The sequence below is a fragment of the Pleurodeles waltl genome, chromosome 3_1 (assembly GCF_031143425.1).
Source record: "Pleurodeles waltl isolate 20211129_DDA chromosome 3_1, aPleWal1.hap1.20221129, whole genome shotgun sequence".
In the NCBI taxonomy this organism is placed as follows: domain Eukaryota; kingdom Metazoa; phylum Chordata; class Amphibia; order Caudata; family Salamandridae; genus Pleurodeles; species Pleurodeles waltl.
Window position 1 is genome coordinate 626,356,700 of NC_090440.1, and position 13,746 is coordinate 626,370,445.

General features: G+C 42.2%; 1 protein-coding gene across 3 annotated transcripts in view; it reads right to left on the bottom strand.

Annotated features, from left to right (window-relative positions):
* The window catches only part of CHID1 (chitinase domain containing 1), a 1,285,476-nt gene that overhangs the window by 1,254,366 nt on the left and 17,364 nt on the right, over nucleotides 1-13,746 (bottom strand). Inside the window, exons 2-3 of one of the 3 annotated variants that reach the window (XM_069223133.1) lie at nucleotides 10,336-10,401; nucleotides 9,234-9,321 (exon numbers count right to left, since the gene is read on the bottom strand). The exons of 1 other annotated variant lie outside the window; for it this stretch is intronic. The gene's annotated coding sequence lies outside the window, so the exon portion shown is untranslated. The remainder of the gene's footprint in view (nucleotides 1-9,233; nucleotides 9,322-10,335; nucleotides 10,402-13,746) is intronic. One more of the 3 variants, XM_069223132.1, reaches the window with a different exon arrangement.

Sequence of the window (13,746 nt, forward strand, 5' to 3'; positions counted from 1 at the left end):
TTCTTGGGAACCCGCAGGTCAAGTTCATGCCCCACAGTGGATGAAAAGTTTTTTCTTGAAACATCCTTTTAAATCCCAGAGCTCCTAGGAGGGGGCAAAGTGTAAGGAAAAGCTCCTTACCTTTGGGCAAGCACACAGCGGCTCTTTTAAGGAACCCTCCCTCCACAGCAAAGACGCAGTGGCATCCTTGCTTACCACCATATTTTCCTGCACATCACAAGGCACGCAGGGAATTCTGGGATGATTTTTGCATGCAGGCTCATTGTCTACACCGAATGCAGAAAAAATATTAAAGATACCAGTTGGAGAATTATGAAACCATGCTGCATACTAATCATATTGTTGATCATGTTTATTTCTATTTCAAGAAGACCTATGTAACCTTATTTTATCTTCACAATCCAAGATCACTTTCTGTGCTCGAGTATATAAGCAGGTCTGGTTGCATCGCAACTGTTTCTTGCCATTGTTAAATCCTGATATTAATAGATATCTGCTGTTTGCAGTCCTCCTCTGCTTATCACAGCTTCCCATTTGGACCAGCCTGAAGGCTTTGTCTCTGATTCCCAGTTTTTCCTTGTTGCTAGGCTGTTTCCTCCTGGAGCAATATTGGACTCTGGTTTCAATCTGGCGTCCAGTCCTGCCTCTGAAGATAAACAGCCTTATCTTCACAAGAAGAAACCTTGACCAGTGTAGTCCAGAAGACCAGCCCTTGACATAAATTCTCTAAGATGTAATGCAAGAGGTTATATTTTACTCTGTCTCCAATGCAGCTCTGTGATTAACTTCCTCTCCTCCTCATTTCTCTAGCATTGCTGTGGCAATATCCTCACACATATTCCCTTTTATGTCAGATGGACTAATTTAATTTCTTAAAATGGCCGGTTTGATCTGACTTTAACTTATTTATGTAAGAAAGTACTGTAAAAAAAGAGCCTGGTCTGAGTGAAACACACTTCAAATGATCATAACTAAACAGGTCTATAGTATAACACATATTGTAGATAAACCCATACTCAGAACAACAATAGGAGTTTACAAATACCCATTAAAGAACTGAAATACAATGCTTCGGAAAATTATAGTTTTAAACACATGAAACTGAGTTAGCAGTATTAACTGTGCATCCTTAAAAATAAGAGACATAAATAATGTACTTCCTTTTTGAATAATGACAATTACAGATGCTAGGCTAGTTTTATAACACATTCAAGGTAGTTCAATATTAAATGTAAGCAGATTTAAGGGTAGTTAACTTTAGCCATCAAAAACCGTATGAGTCACTGAAGGAGACGCCAAATCAGCTCCTCAATATCCACTTTTACAACCTTACATTGTTTTAGAAAAGTCTGACTCCTTATTCCTTTGATATTTGTTACAAATATTTTTAAATTGACATAATACATTTGTATGCATTAATCAAATGATTAACAATTTGAGCACTGTGAATGCAATACTGTGAAATACAGTTGCCATGTTTAGTTGGGAAAATCATAAACTTTATTATGGAAGAGGATAGATCAGTTACGAGAATAATTTAATGTAATGAGAGTGTTGGGTATAGTTACTATATAGTTATAATCTGGCTGTGGGAAATGTGCTTTTGATGCTTTTAACATTGGGCCCTATGGAGGAATGGGCATAAATAAGGTTTAGGAGGCTGGTCTGAGACTGATTTGCAAATTATGGCTTTACTGAGGTACAAATAAAAAATAAAAATTGGGCTAGAGCTAGGTCTCGAATCAAAAATATTACAGTCTCAATTTCTAATTTCTTGTGCATTTTGTCAGGATAGGATTGAAGGGGTTCCTTTGTTAAGTCTTCCTTCTCCTTTTTTAGGGCTCGTCAGGATGGTGCCATCAACTCCCCTTCAAGGAAAGAAGAGTGCACAGTTAAGTGTTCAGTAAATGTTTTATATGATCACTCCGATCTCATTACAAAATGTATTTTTTGTTGTTGTTACTTTTGGTCAGGATATGTCTGTGCACTAGAACCTCAGAGGGTTACCACTCTGATAGACCCCCTCCTTCACCAACTTCACCTGTGACCTCCTTACTGCCAGGTTTTAGGTCAAACAGCGCAGTGCACCAGCTCTCTTTTCAGGGTTCTCTTGTGGTTGCTCTCAAGTACACCTAGTGCTTATCTATACATTTCAAAAGAGGGTGACTTCCCTTCACAATCACCCAGGTGTACAATTCCCTTTCAGTCAGGTTCCGCTAGAGGAAAACTTAAGGAAGGGAACAAAGCCACCAAACTTCAGTATTCCACCCTTTCCGGTTTATGAGTACTCACCCGAGAAGCCACAATTCTCCTGAGATGTGGCAGGCTTGTCAGCTCCCATTGGTTGTATCCACCACTCCTCCATCCAGGCATCCTTCTCATCCTCAGAGCTTCAATCTTCCACGTTTGTGGCCACAGCCTCCTCTGATGTTCCCTCTCGTTCAGAATCATCTGAGTACCCTCTCCTGGTTGGTCCTGTGGAGACTAACTCTGTTTCTCCGCATCCTACTCTCCTTTCTGCTTGCTCCTTGCGGGCTTTTCTCCCTTTTTCCCTGCCTCTTTCCTGTAAGAAGTCCTTCCTTACTTTCAACTGTTGGTTTCTCTCTGCATCATATCCTCTTCCCGCTCTGTTATCCTTTTTTTCTTCCTATGTTCTCCCCAGCGATGAGGCTGCGCATCATAGGACCCTCACTGGGAATTCAGGTACGTTCAGCCCATTTTCCATTCTTATCTTCATGGCAATTCACTACCGTTTTTTTTTTGCAGAATAGTAAAGGTTGAAAAATGTTGCAGGCGAGTCACTAATGTTCCATTTTCTAGTCAAACACAAATAGGAATTGTTGCTTACCAAAACATAAAAATGTTGGATACTGACAAGAAATGCAAGGTAGCACTTGGTCGGTGTTGGAAATGCCCCTTTCTGTAGGGTCATCCTGGAAGTTTTTGCCTTCCTCCTCCTATTTTTCTGACCCTGATTTTGTTGGTGTTAGGACTCTGGGCACTTTACCACTGCTGAAAAGTGCTAAAGTGAATGTGCTCTGTCCTCTAAACATGGTATGCTTGGGTTACACCTGTTTGGCATACTTGATTTACTTGGCAGTCCCTAACAAAGTGCACTATATGTGCCCAGGACCTGAATTAAATGCCTGCAGCACTGATTGTGCCACCCACCACAGTAGCTTTTCAAACATGTCTCAGGCCTGCCACTGCAAGGCCTGTGTGTGCAGTTGTAAACTGCCATTTCGACCTGGCAAGTGTACCCACTTGCTATGCCCAAACCTTCCTTCTTATTACATGTAAGCACCCCAAAGGTATGCCATAATTAACCGCAAAGGGCAAGGTGCAATGTATTTAAAAATTTGGGCAGACACTTTTAACATTTCCAGATAGTGAAAAACTCTTAAATTAGTTTTTCACTATTGCAAGGGCTATTTCTACCATAGGATAGCATTGGCTCTATCTTAAACATCTACATCTTTTACGTGTAATTTCCAATTGGGAAGAGATAGGTATATGGAGTTTGGTGTGGCTACCCTCACTATTTAAAATCACACCTTATGGTAAAGATGGATTTTAAATTGTAAGTCTGAAAATGCCACTTTTAGAAAGTTGCCATTTTCTTACTTCAACCACTCTGTGCCTCTGCCTGTATCTGAATACACGTCTGGTCAGGATGGCAGCCAGGGTATCTGTACACTTCAAAAGGATGCCTGGAAGCTTCTCCCATCTTCCAGAACCAGGGCCAAATGTGTAAATACTGGACCCCAGATCCCACCAACTCAGATTCTACTGGAACCAACGACACGCTGCCAGGAAAAAGGGCTGCTGTGCTGTCAGGAGGGACAGCCACTCCTCAACTGCATTGCTGTGTTGATCTACTGCTGCTGTTGTAGGAGGGACTGACACTTTGCTACTTGCTCTACTGTGTTGGCCTACTGCTGCTTCTGTAGGAAGAACTGTCACTTTGCTGTTTGCTCTGCTGTGTTGGCCTGCTGCCAGCTGCTTCTTTTCTGCAGTGAGAAGGTCTAGCCTTGCTCTTTACATCCTTGAACCTAAGAATCTCCAAAGGGTTGTTGGCTTGTCCCCTGTTCTTCTACAGCATCACTGACATCAGCGAGTGGTGTAAATAAGCTGCTACAGCATCCTGACTCTGCCATCTGTGAGTCTAGCCTGCCAAGTGGTGCCACCTCAGTCCTGGACCCTTGGAAGTGGGCCTATGGTGCTCTGCTTTTTGTGGTTTTCATCAGAACCACTAAAAAGCTTCACCGCACAGCTATCAGCCCTTCAGAACCGACGCACACGGATTTAAGGTACTATGGGCAGAGGGCCCAAGTGGATCACCATTAGCCAGCCCCCGCTCCATCTCGGTCAGCCTGAACTTGTGACTTTGTCCGGTTCTGGCCTGGCCAAATAACCACCCATGGTACTTTGCGATTCTATGCGCTATTGTCACCTACATTTTTAAAATTGGATCTACTTATTGGAGTTGTCATTTTGGTCTTATTTTAATCAGATAAATATTCTCTATGTTTCTAAACCTGTTTCTACGTCCTTTTGTGGTGTCTTTTACTGTAATTAAGTGTTGCACAAATACTTTGCACATTGCCTCTTAAGCCTGACTACTCTGTGCCAAGCTACCAGGGGTTGAGCACAGCTTAATTTATGGTGTGTATCTGACTTACCCTGACTAGGACTGTCGTCCCTACTTGGACAGGGTGTGTTTATCAGGCCAACCAGAGACCCAATTTTGAACAGTCCACTTAAACTCATTGTTAAGTTAGGTGTAAATCAGCCGAGCAATCTATGCAAAAAAATTAAACAAATTAAAATATAGAACTGATCTGCAAACCTAAATTTGAATTAAAGCTTGATATTACATTAAACTGGCAACAAAGAGCTGAACGTTTTTGCTCTGTGGGTTTAGCTACCCACTGATTATGTATCCCTTCTACAGGGTAAAGGAATAAGATTTAAGTGTACAGGGTTAAGAGTTGGGGTATAGAGGTTAGTGGAGTTATGGATTAGGGCACAGGATAAGACGTTTAAGGGTATGGGTCGCAGAAAAAGGGCATAGCATGACATATGGTTAGGGACTTAGGGTGGAGAGCTAAGGGTCTTGAGTATAGGTAAACTGATTGGGGTAAAAGGGTTAGGCATATAATGGTTTGAGGATTATAATGGTTATGCATTTAAAGGCTTGAGGTATATATAGGGTTAAGAGTTAGGATATAGGGTTAAGTGTTTCATCACACACATTAATGGCAGTGGTGGCTTATCAACAGGCATGTCAGCAAATTGCCTTGCTACCTGTAAATTATCCCATACTACCCGGAATCTGCCCATATGAGTTGTGCATTCATTTAGCATTCATAAAAATACAACGTTCTTGTTTTCAAAAATACTGCCAGTAGTGTGCACTCAACCCTCAGAATCTCCAGGCCACAGTTATTGACAGAAGGAGGGGCCTGCTGTAGCTCAACCACGGTCACCTTACAAAGTGCTACTGAAGAACATGGTGCTCTGCAAATGGATGTCAGGGTTATGCGTGTCAGGATGCAGTTCAGTTACATTCCATCACACAGTCACAATCCATATTTGTGTTACATCTGTGCTGAGAGCAGTGTCAAGAACTTCTGTCAGTGTGCATGAAAAGAAGATGCGTTCCTGCTGCTGAACACAGCACTGAACGCATAGCTGAGGAAATGCTCTTTCCACATCAAACTGGCATTTCTACGTTCATTTGGAGAGGTGTTCCACACGTTCCCTAGAGCACCACGCATGCAAGGCAGTGGCAATATTCTGGAAACCAGTGGAGAACGAAACATGTCAAACTTGGGCTTCTTCAAATTAACAAACGAATATCATAACTTTCTTGAAAGGGGTGTAGACAAGCATTAAAATCGTTCTTTTTAAGTTGGGGATCTCTTCACAGGCTGATAGACATTATGAAACTACAAAACTACCAAAGGATACCTTGGTTTAAACATGTCTCAATGACATGGGTGGCCTTGGATCTAGAAGATTTCTGGTTACACCCAGAAAACATTAGGACAGACATTCTTTCTGCAGTAATAAGGGCATACTGGGTCTATAAAACTCAGGCTCCTCAACTCACCTGGCCCTTTGTTAAGACATTACTTATTATTTAACCCAGAATGTAAACCATTTACTTTTATTGACACTATGTACCCGGCGGAAAAAAGATCCCTTTATCTTAAATTTCATCTGGGCACATTACCAGTGACCTCAGTGACTAACAAATTGCATATTGCCGAGAATGGGAGGTTGGCTCGCTGTCCCTGTCACTTGGGTGGCCAGGAAACACTTGTCCACTTTCTTCTATTATGCCCCTTTACAATTTCACCACGCCGTCTGTTTTTATGTCCACTTTTTAAAAAGTACGGTGTCAGGAAATGAAAGGAAGCGGAAGCCTTATGTATGCGTAGTGATGATAAAGACACCGTGTTGGCTGTCTCAGCATATATCCATGAGGCATGGAATTTAAGAGACTTAAATTATGTATAGTTTTTAACCGCCTTCAGTCTTCAAAAGATTACAGACTGTTAGTACAGCTGGCCTAACAGATTTTTGCTGAGAGGTGGTTGGGGACACTTCTGTTCTCTACCAATGAAGCAATAGTTGCAGATAGGGTTAAAGTAGTTTAGACAGAGGATGTTAGCTGTTTAGACGCCAAGCATATGACTATTTCGTGGTATGCATCAGGACAATTAGATGCACTAGTTTAATAGTGATATGAGTGACAAGGGAAGGATACGAGTATCAGTAGCCATATTCTGCAAATGCTTCAGTTGTGTATGGTGCCGCTAGGAATGCCTGAATACAAGTGAATTGAAACTAACTATAGAGGTTACTAAGACATTGCACTTTTTTATTACTGTTTTTTCAATATTGTGTTTTAAATGTTTATAATTTGTAATTTTGAAATTGTTATGGCCGGATAAGCTGACACCAATAAAAGGAAGGAAGGATGTTATGCATGGTTTCCTATCTAAGATGAAGCAGAGTCTTTTCCTGTGATGTCAGTTCCAGTTTGAATCTATACAAATCTCTAAGTTGTCAGTTTTTACTGATAAATGCAGACAGAAAACCATCTATTTGTTTGTCTAAAATTTAAAAAAATGAAAAATCACTGCAATTCTTAAGGTAACTCTTGGTATAAAAGGGGCAGCCATTGCGAAATGTTTGCCCTGGTATACTGGTGGTAATTCTTGGCATAAGGAAGGAAAATCATGGCATTTGGGGTAACAGGGGTGGGTAACCATGGCAAAATGCTCTTCTTATGAAACTAGTGGCATCTTTTGATGTATGGCTCACTGAAGTTATGTGGATGTCTTAAATGGCAACATTTTGGCACTGTATATTGTAGGCAATTCTTGCCATAAAGGGGCTTCCTGGTTCTGGGGGGCAAAGAGAACACACACTGAAAAACACTGATCCTGGCACACTGAATGTAATCATCAAGGCTCTCATAGCAGATTTGGAAAGAAGGGGGGGTCAACTCTGGCAGCTCTGTGCTTCGGGAAGCCTTTTCAGAGCCAATGACTTTTTAGCACATTAATGTGAAAAGCGTTCATTATAAAGCACTATTTGATCTATTTGTTTTCAAAATGTTCTTGTGGGAATACCAACTTCACCCAAACCCTACCAGAAGAATGTAGGCTCCCTTACTTGCTAAAATTATGCCCAAATACTTTCAAAGATCATCAGTACCAACCGGCTAAGGGTTTGAGGTGTGAATTAGGGGTTTGAAGTGAAGTCTTTAAGTGTTACGGGTACAGGACAAAGTGCATAGGGTTTAGGAGTATTGATGGTAAAGGTATGGGGTTAGGGTTACAGAGTTAAGAGTATGGGGTAAAGGGTATAAGGTAAAGAATGCAAGATTAAGAGTTTACACTACAGAGTTAGGGTTACTAGTTTGGGTACTACTGGTTTAAGGGGTAGAGGTTATGGTTTAGTGAACAAGATTAAGGATATATTGTTAATGGTTTAGGATACAAGGTTAAGGGTTTGGGGGTTTAACGTTGTGAGATTGAGGGGTTAGGAGTTAAATGGTTTGGCGTATAAGGTTAACCCCTAAAACTAATTTTATTGAGTGTCATGATGGATATATGTTTAATTTAAGGTTTGGTGGCGATTGTTATATTTAGCTGTTTGAGTTAAAAAGAGTTGACATTATATTAATTTATTTTAAATGGAACACACATCAATTTCATACTCTGCAACAGGAAGTGTCAACAACAAAAATTATGCTATTTCTGTTAAATTAAGAAGGTACAACCCTGGTTGGTACTGCAACCGCTACCTCAGTGGATTCAGTGGCACAGTGACCATGATTAACCCTCTGTGGTCGTTGCTCATGGGCTACAACTACCAAAATCCTTTGCTGGAATGGTGCAGCATTGCACCCGCGATTTCCAAAGAATAGTGTAGTATGCTATGTTGACACTGAAAACTTTACACTCTTTTTTTCAACTATCCCAGAGACTTGCAGCAATGACCATGCAGTTAAGAACCATGGCCAAGAACGGCCTGTTAGCTGCAATTTGCAGCAGGCTGCTGCCCATACCTGCCGCCCTATTAGACATATTGTATCTCTATACAGAACCTTAGCTATCAACACCAGCAATTTATGAACACCCTTCTACAAAAACAATCTACCATATCCCAATCGAAAAAGAGGCCGTACATCCGCTTTCAAAGGTCTAATCTAGATCCAACCTAGTTGGGCAATTATTGGCCTACATTTAACCTGCTTGTTTTGCCAAAGAATTGTGCCGAAAATTGTAGCTACCCAACTCCAGCAGCACTTAGAATCTACCTCCTGTCACTGTCCTTGGCAATATGGGTCGAACATCAATTGTGGAACTGAGACTGAACTCCTTGGGGTCTGGGATGAAGCTCCTAGACTTATAAATGTCAGTGTGGGATAACTACTGTGGCACACGTGGAGTAGGACTACTTAAACTAGCTTGAGTCATCCCTAGTTTCTCTATCAAAGAGTATTATTGGGCTTCCTTTCTTCCTCAAGAGGCTTTCCCACTGTTTTTGTTTCCACTGAGGTCACCGCTGTCCCTCCTACGTTTTAACATCCTGAAAAAAACTGCAAGTAGCATGCATTTTAAACTGGTGGCACAAATGTACATTAGACGACAGTTCTACAAGCAAGACCTGCAAGAACATCAGTTACATGCAGACAGGTGGATGCAGAATACCTTTTTTCAAAGCGAAACAATGAAGCTTATCCTGCTTGGAGTCCAAGGTGGTCACAGACTGGTGCCTTCTTCTATTTCCACTTCCAACCTGTTGCAAAAAAGGTTTTTAAAAAACCCTTCAGTTACAACCCGAAAAGACACTGAGCGTGCAAATAGGTGCAGTTACTGGAAGTTGTTTTCATAAACTAAAAAAATAATACTATGCCTGGACCTGGGGCAACGATTATGATCCCTTTCTCCACTTTATTCACCACCAGAAACCTTTTCAAACACCATAAAAGCACCCTCTACTATAAAGCATAAGGAAGGTGCTGAAAACCACCAATAACAGTCCTCAAAATATTGTAACATGCTGCGTTCATTCCTTATGGCCCCTCAGTCTTCGCTACTCCAGTAGCCATCAGTTAAGTAATCTTATTATTTTTTTATATTCCCTCAATTGGTACTGGTTTATTTAGCGCTCGCAGTGCATTAAAAAAAAAGTATGAGAACTGTGATACTGCGCATAGTGGGGGCGGGGTGAGTGATGTGGGGGCAAAGTCAAATGCGTGGCTAAATAAAATAAAATATTCTGTAACTTTTTTTTCGGTCCTTCACCTTGAGGTAACTACATATAAAATAAAGCACAGTTTAAATAAAAAGCAAGTTGTTAATTAGTGGGAAATGCACTATTGTACATAAGGAAACCTCTATTAGTGCACTGCAGAGGTCTGTGTCTGTAACCAGAGAGTCATAGAATTCATCCTGGTTGGAGCAGTAGAGAATAGTGACTTGTGTATGAATAGTGCTAAGAGGTCTGAACACAACCAGAGAGTCGGGGAGAGAGGAAAGACTAACAACCCATACTTTCTCCCGAGAAACAGAACCGTATACACAAGAAGTATAGGGTATTTGTGTGGGAACCACTGGCAACAAATTTTACCTTGGACCCTTTTGTCTCAGATTTTGAGGTTTATTTTGCGTGCTGCTTAAAGCTATGTGGTAGGGGAAATTTCCTTTACAGACTAGGTGGTCTCACACACTATATAGTGTCTTGCTTCATCATATGACCACCTAGCCCCATCCGGGTAGGACAATGCCACCTGGACGGACTCAAACTCACCGTTTAAAGAACTCGGACGGAGTGCAGAGATGAAAGTTATCTGGATGGATGTGGGATCCAGTTGTGCTAGGGAAATAATAAAAACACTTAGTCAATCACCTGTGAAATAATACACCTTTATTCATGGTGACTGGTGAGATTAAGAACAAATGATGAGACACCTATTTGAGAAGACACTATTTGAGAAGACACTATATATTGTGTGAGACCACCTAGTCCATAAAGGAAATTTCCCCTACCACATAGCTTTAAGCAGCACCCAAAATAAACCTCAAAATCTTAGACAAAAAGGTCCAAGGTAAAAGTTGTTGCCAGTGGTTCCCACGCAAATACCCCATACGTCCTGTGTATATAGTGCTAAGAGGTCCCAGTCTGTGACAGAAAACACTATACAGATGTAAGCTATTTTAAACTTGCATTACAGTATACTTGTGGCAGCTAGAGGGTGCAGCAGTAGAGACAGATGCACACTGGCTTCACCTCCTCGGCAGGTGTGAACTGTAATCTCCACATCAGATTTGCAAGACCGTCCAAAGAGCCCTGGCCTGCCTCACTGCACCTGGAGAAAGACGCCCCATGCTTGGAATCGGTATTTATACAAAATTTAAGTCATATGTGGTATTGAAATCCCACAGTGGGTCAGTATATAGCTTGGCATAAAGTTTACTGCCAGGACAGGGTCCAGGTGTGTACCCCATTTACTGAGAAGGGGTGGGATCTGTCCCGGGTGGAGACCCTGTTACTGAGCGTAAGGGAAATGTTTCCTCCCACAGACGTGCCCATTACACCAGATGATCTAGGTGGTGATGGCTCGCATGGGGACTCAATGGCGACCCAGATCCCTCAATGCCATGGCGTTGGTCGGCAGATGTAGTTCTAATTACTAAATCCACTCCAGTGAACTACTCGTCTGACATGCTGGACTCAGATGAACTTCTGCACCCAAATTCTAGGAATGGTCCCTGGGAGACAAATTTTCAGCTTATGTCGCAGGTAGACTTACAAAGCCTCTACCGAGAGAGGTCCAAGCACACCTAAAAGTAGATGGTCCTTGCACCTCCTTACTCTGAAAAGTTGGTTTGACACCAGAATGGTCATGTTCCTTGGGCAATATGTGTGAGATCCAAAGAAAGGCATTGACCACTCATAGCGATCTTGCCAAGATAAAATGCTAGATGTCACCGGTCCCCTCACCAAAATACTAGACATGGCCAAAGAGGCCAAGCAATCTGCATTCCTTATCTCCCCTGAGATTTTGTATGGCTGGGCCAAGCCAGAGATCATTTTCTTAGGAATTGATAATTGTGCTCTTTCTACTGAGAGGCGCAGGTGATGTTTCATGCATGTGGCCCCTAAGCTGGGAGATCTGGCCTTGTCAGAGGCAGGATCAATAGCTCAAGGGGTTTTGCTTGGGGACCTTTTCGTAAAAGAGCTGTCCCTCAGTAAGGCACAGGCTTCCATGAAGCACATCTTAGCCTCAAAGGCTTTCCCTGGGGCTGGTGGAAGTGGGCACCCAGCTGGCTGCTTCTCCTTCCAAACCCCAGCAAGATGCCACGGATTTTTGTGAGGGTGAGTCGAAGTTTGGAGGCTTCTTTCCATCTAGAGGTCTTAACCTCCAGCGGGGAGTCAGCGAGGCTTCAGGGGCAACGCACGCGGATCTAACTCAGGTAAGTGTTCTCGCTTCTTCCCAACTAAAATTGGGAAGGCAGTAAGTACAATGCCACAACCTGTGAAGACCGATCACAGCAGATGGATGAGTACTGCAGACTGTCCAAGGGCTCCAAAAAGAGTTTTACTGTACCCCTTGACAGGGGCAAAGTCTTCTGCCCCTTTCCTTTTTGGCGCAAGAGTCTCTCCTCATCTCACAGGAGGTGGGAACCCTGCTGAAAAAAGGAGCAATAACTCCATCTGCCATTCACTCACATGGTTTTGTCAGCAATCTTTTTTTTAGAAAAAAAGCGATGGGGGGGGGGGGGGTCAATGCCCCATAATCACCCCCAAAGAGTTCAAAGAATGACTGTTTTATCAACACTTCAAAATAGAGGGTATCCATTCTCTAAGAGATCTCCTAAGACCTCACACTAAGATCGGGGATCTGGATTTCTAAGACTCAATTTTCCTCCACACCACCGGTTCCTGCAGTTTGTGTGGGAAGGCCAACCCTAAGAGTTTATGAATTTTCTATTCGACCTCTCATCACCCTCTTAGTGTTTCACCAAGGTTCCTGCGTCTGGCCACGTAAAGTCTTCAACCCCAAGAGGTACATCTAACTGCATACTTGGAGGAATTCTCGTAATGGATCAGAGTCCAAAGAGACTATCAGAACATCAGCAGATAGCAGCCATCCTCCTTGATGATCTGAGCTTCATCATCAACAAGAAGAATTCACTACTTACCCCAGCGCAGAGGGTGACATTTCTGGGTTTTGTGATACACTCCAAGGAGACAACATTCAGCCTACCCTCGTGGAAAATCAAAAAGATATGACAAAAGCATTGCAAAACTCTCTCAACCAAACAGCCTCCCTGAGGCAAACTGCCCGTATTGTCGGTGTACTAGCTGAATCACATCAGGCCATATTTCCAGGCCCACTTTATTTCAGGGCCCTATAAGGTCTAAAATGATATCACAAGTGCAAAGGCCCGCTTAATAGGTTTGTAGCTTGTATGTCAATTTGTGTGTTTTCCTTTATGCGCATACAGCGAGCAGACCAACCTACTCTAAGATGGCGGACACAGTTTTCCCACTTTTTCCTCTTGTGCGACACGCCTAGCTGCATTGGCGCGAGAGTAAAAGTTATCAATGGCTATATCAATAGGGAGTGAAATAATGTAGAATTGATCAATGTACGGAAGTTAGCCGGTCTCTCCAAGTTTGGAGGAGAATATATGAACAGGTGAGTTCAGTCTGTTGTGATCATTTTTTCGCTCTACGAGCATCATGTTTAGACCCTCCGTACAAGTTTGGAGTTATAAGCAGGATGCAAATTTGCCCCCTTGCACGTGCATACTTATCTTTTTATTAGATGATACAATAATAAATATAAATCTATTTAATATTAACTTAAAATCAATTTTAAAAAAAGTACTTCTATAAACAGCAGAGTCCAATCGATCCCCGGTCTGCGATTAACTCTGTTCCTTAGTTGCCCTGTGTTACCTATCATAATAGTACTTGACCCATTCTAACGAAGGTCTTGTTAGCTCTTTGGCAACTACAGATCATTAAAACCTTTTCGCCAATAAGTTAAGTACATCAATTAAAACTTTTATACCCCTCGATCGATCGTTACTCAATCAGGACACAGCTCCAAGTCAGTTCTAGTGGCTAGCCCGTTCGCCATCCTCATACAATGTAGGTACTGGCAGCAAGCTTAGCGAAGGAGACCATGTTTTATCATCCCCAGCTCCC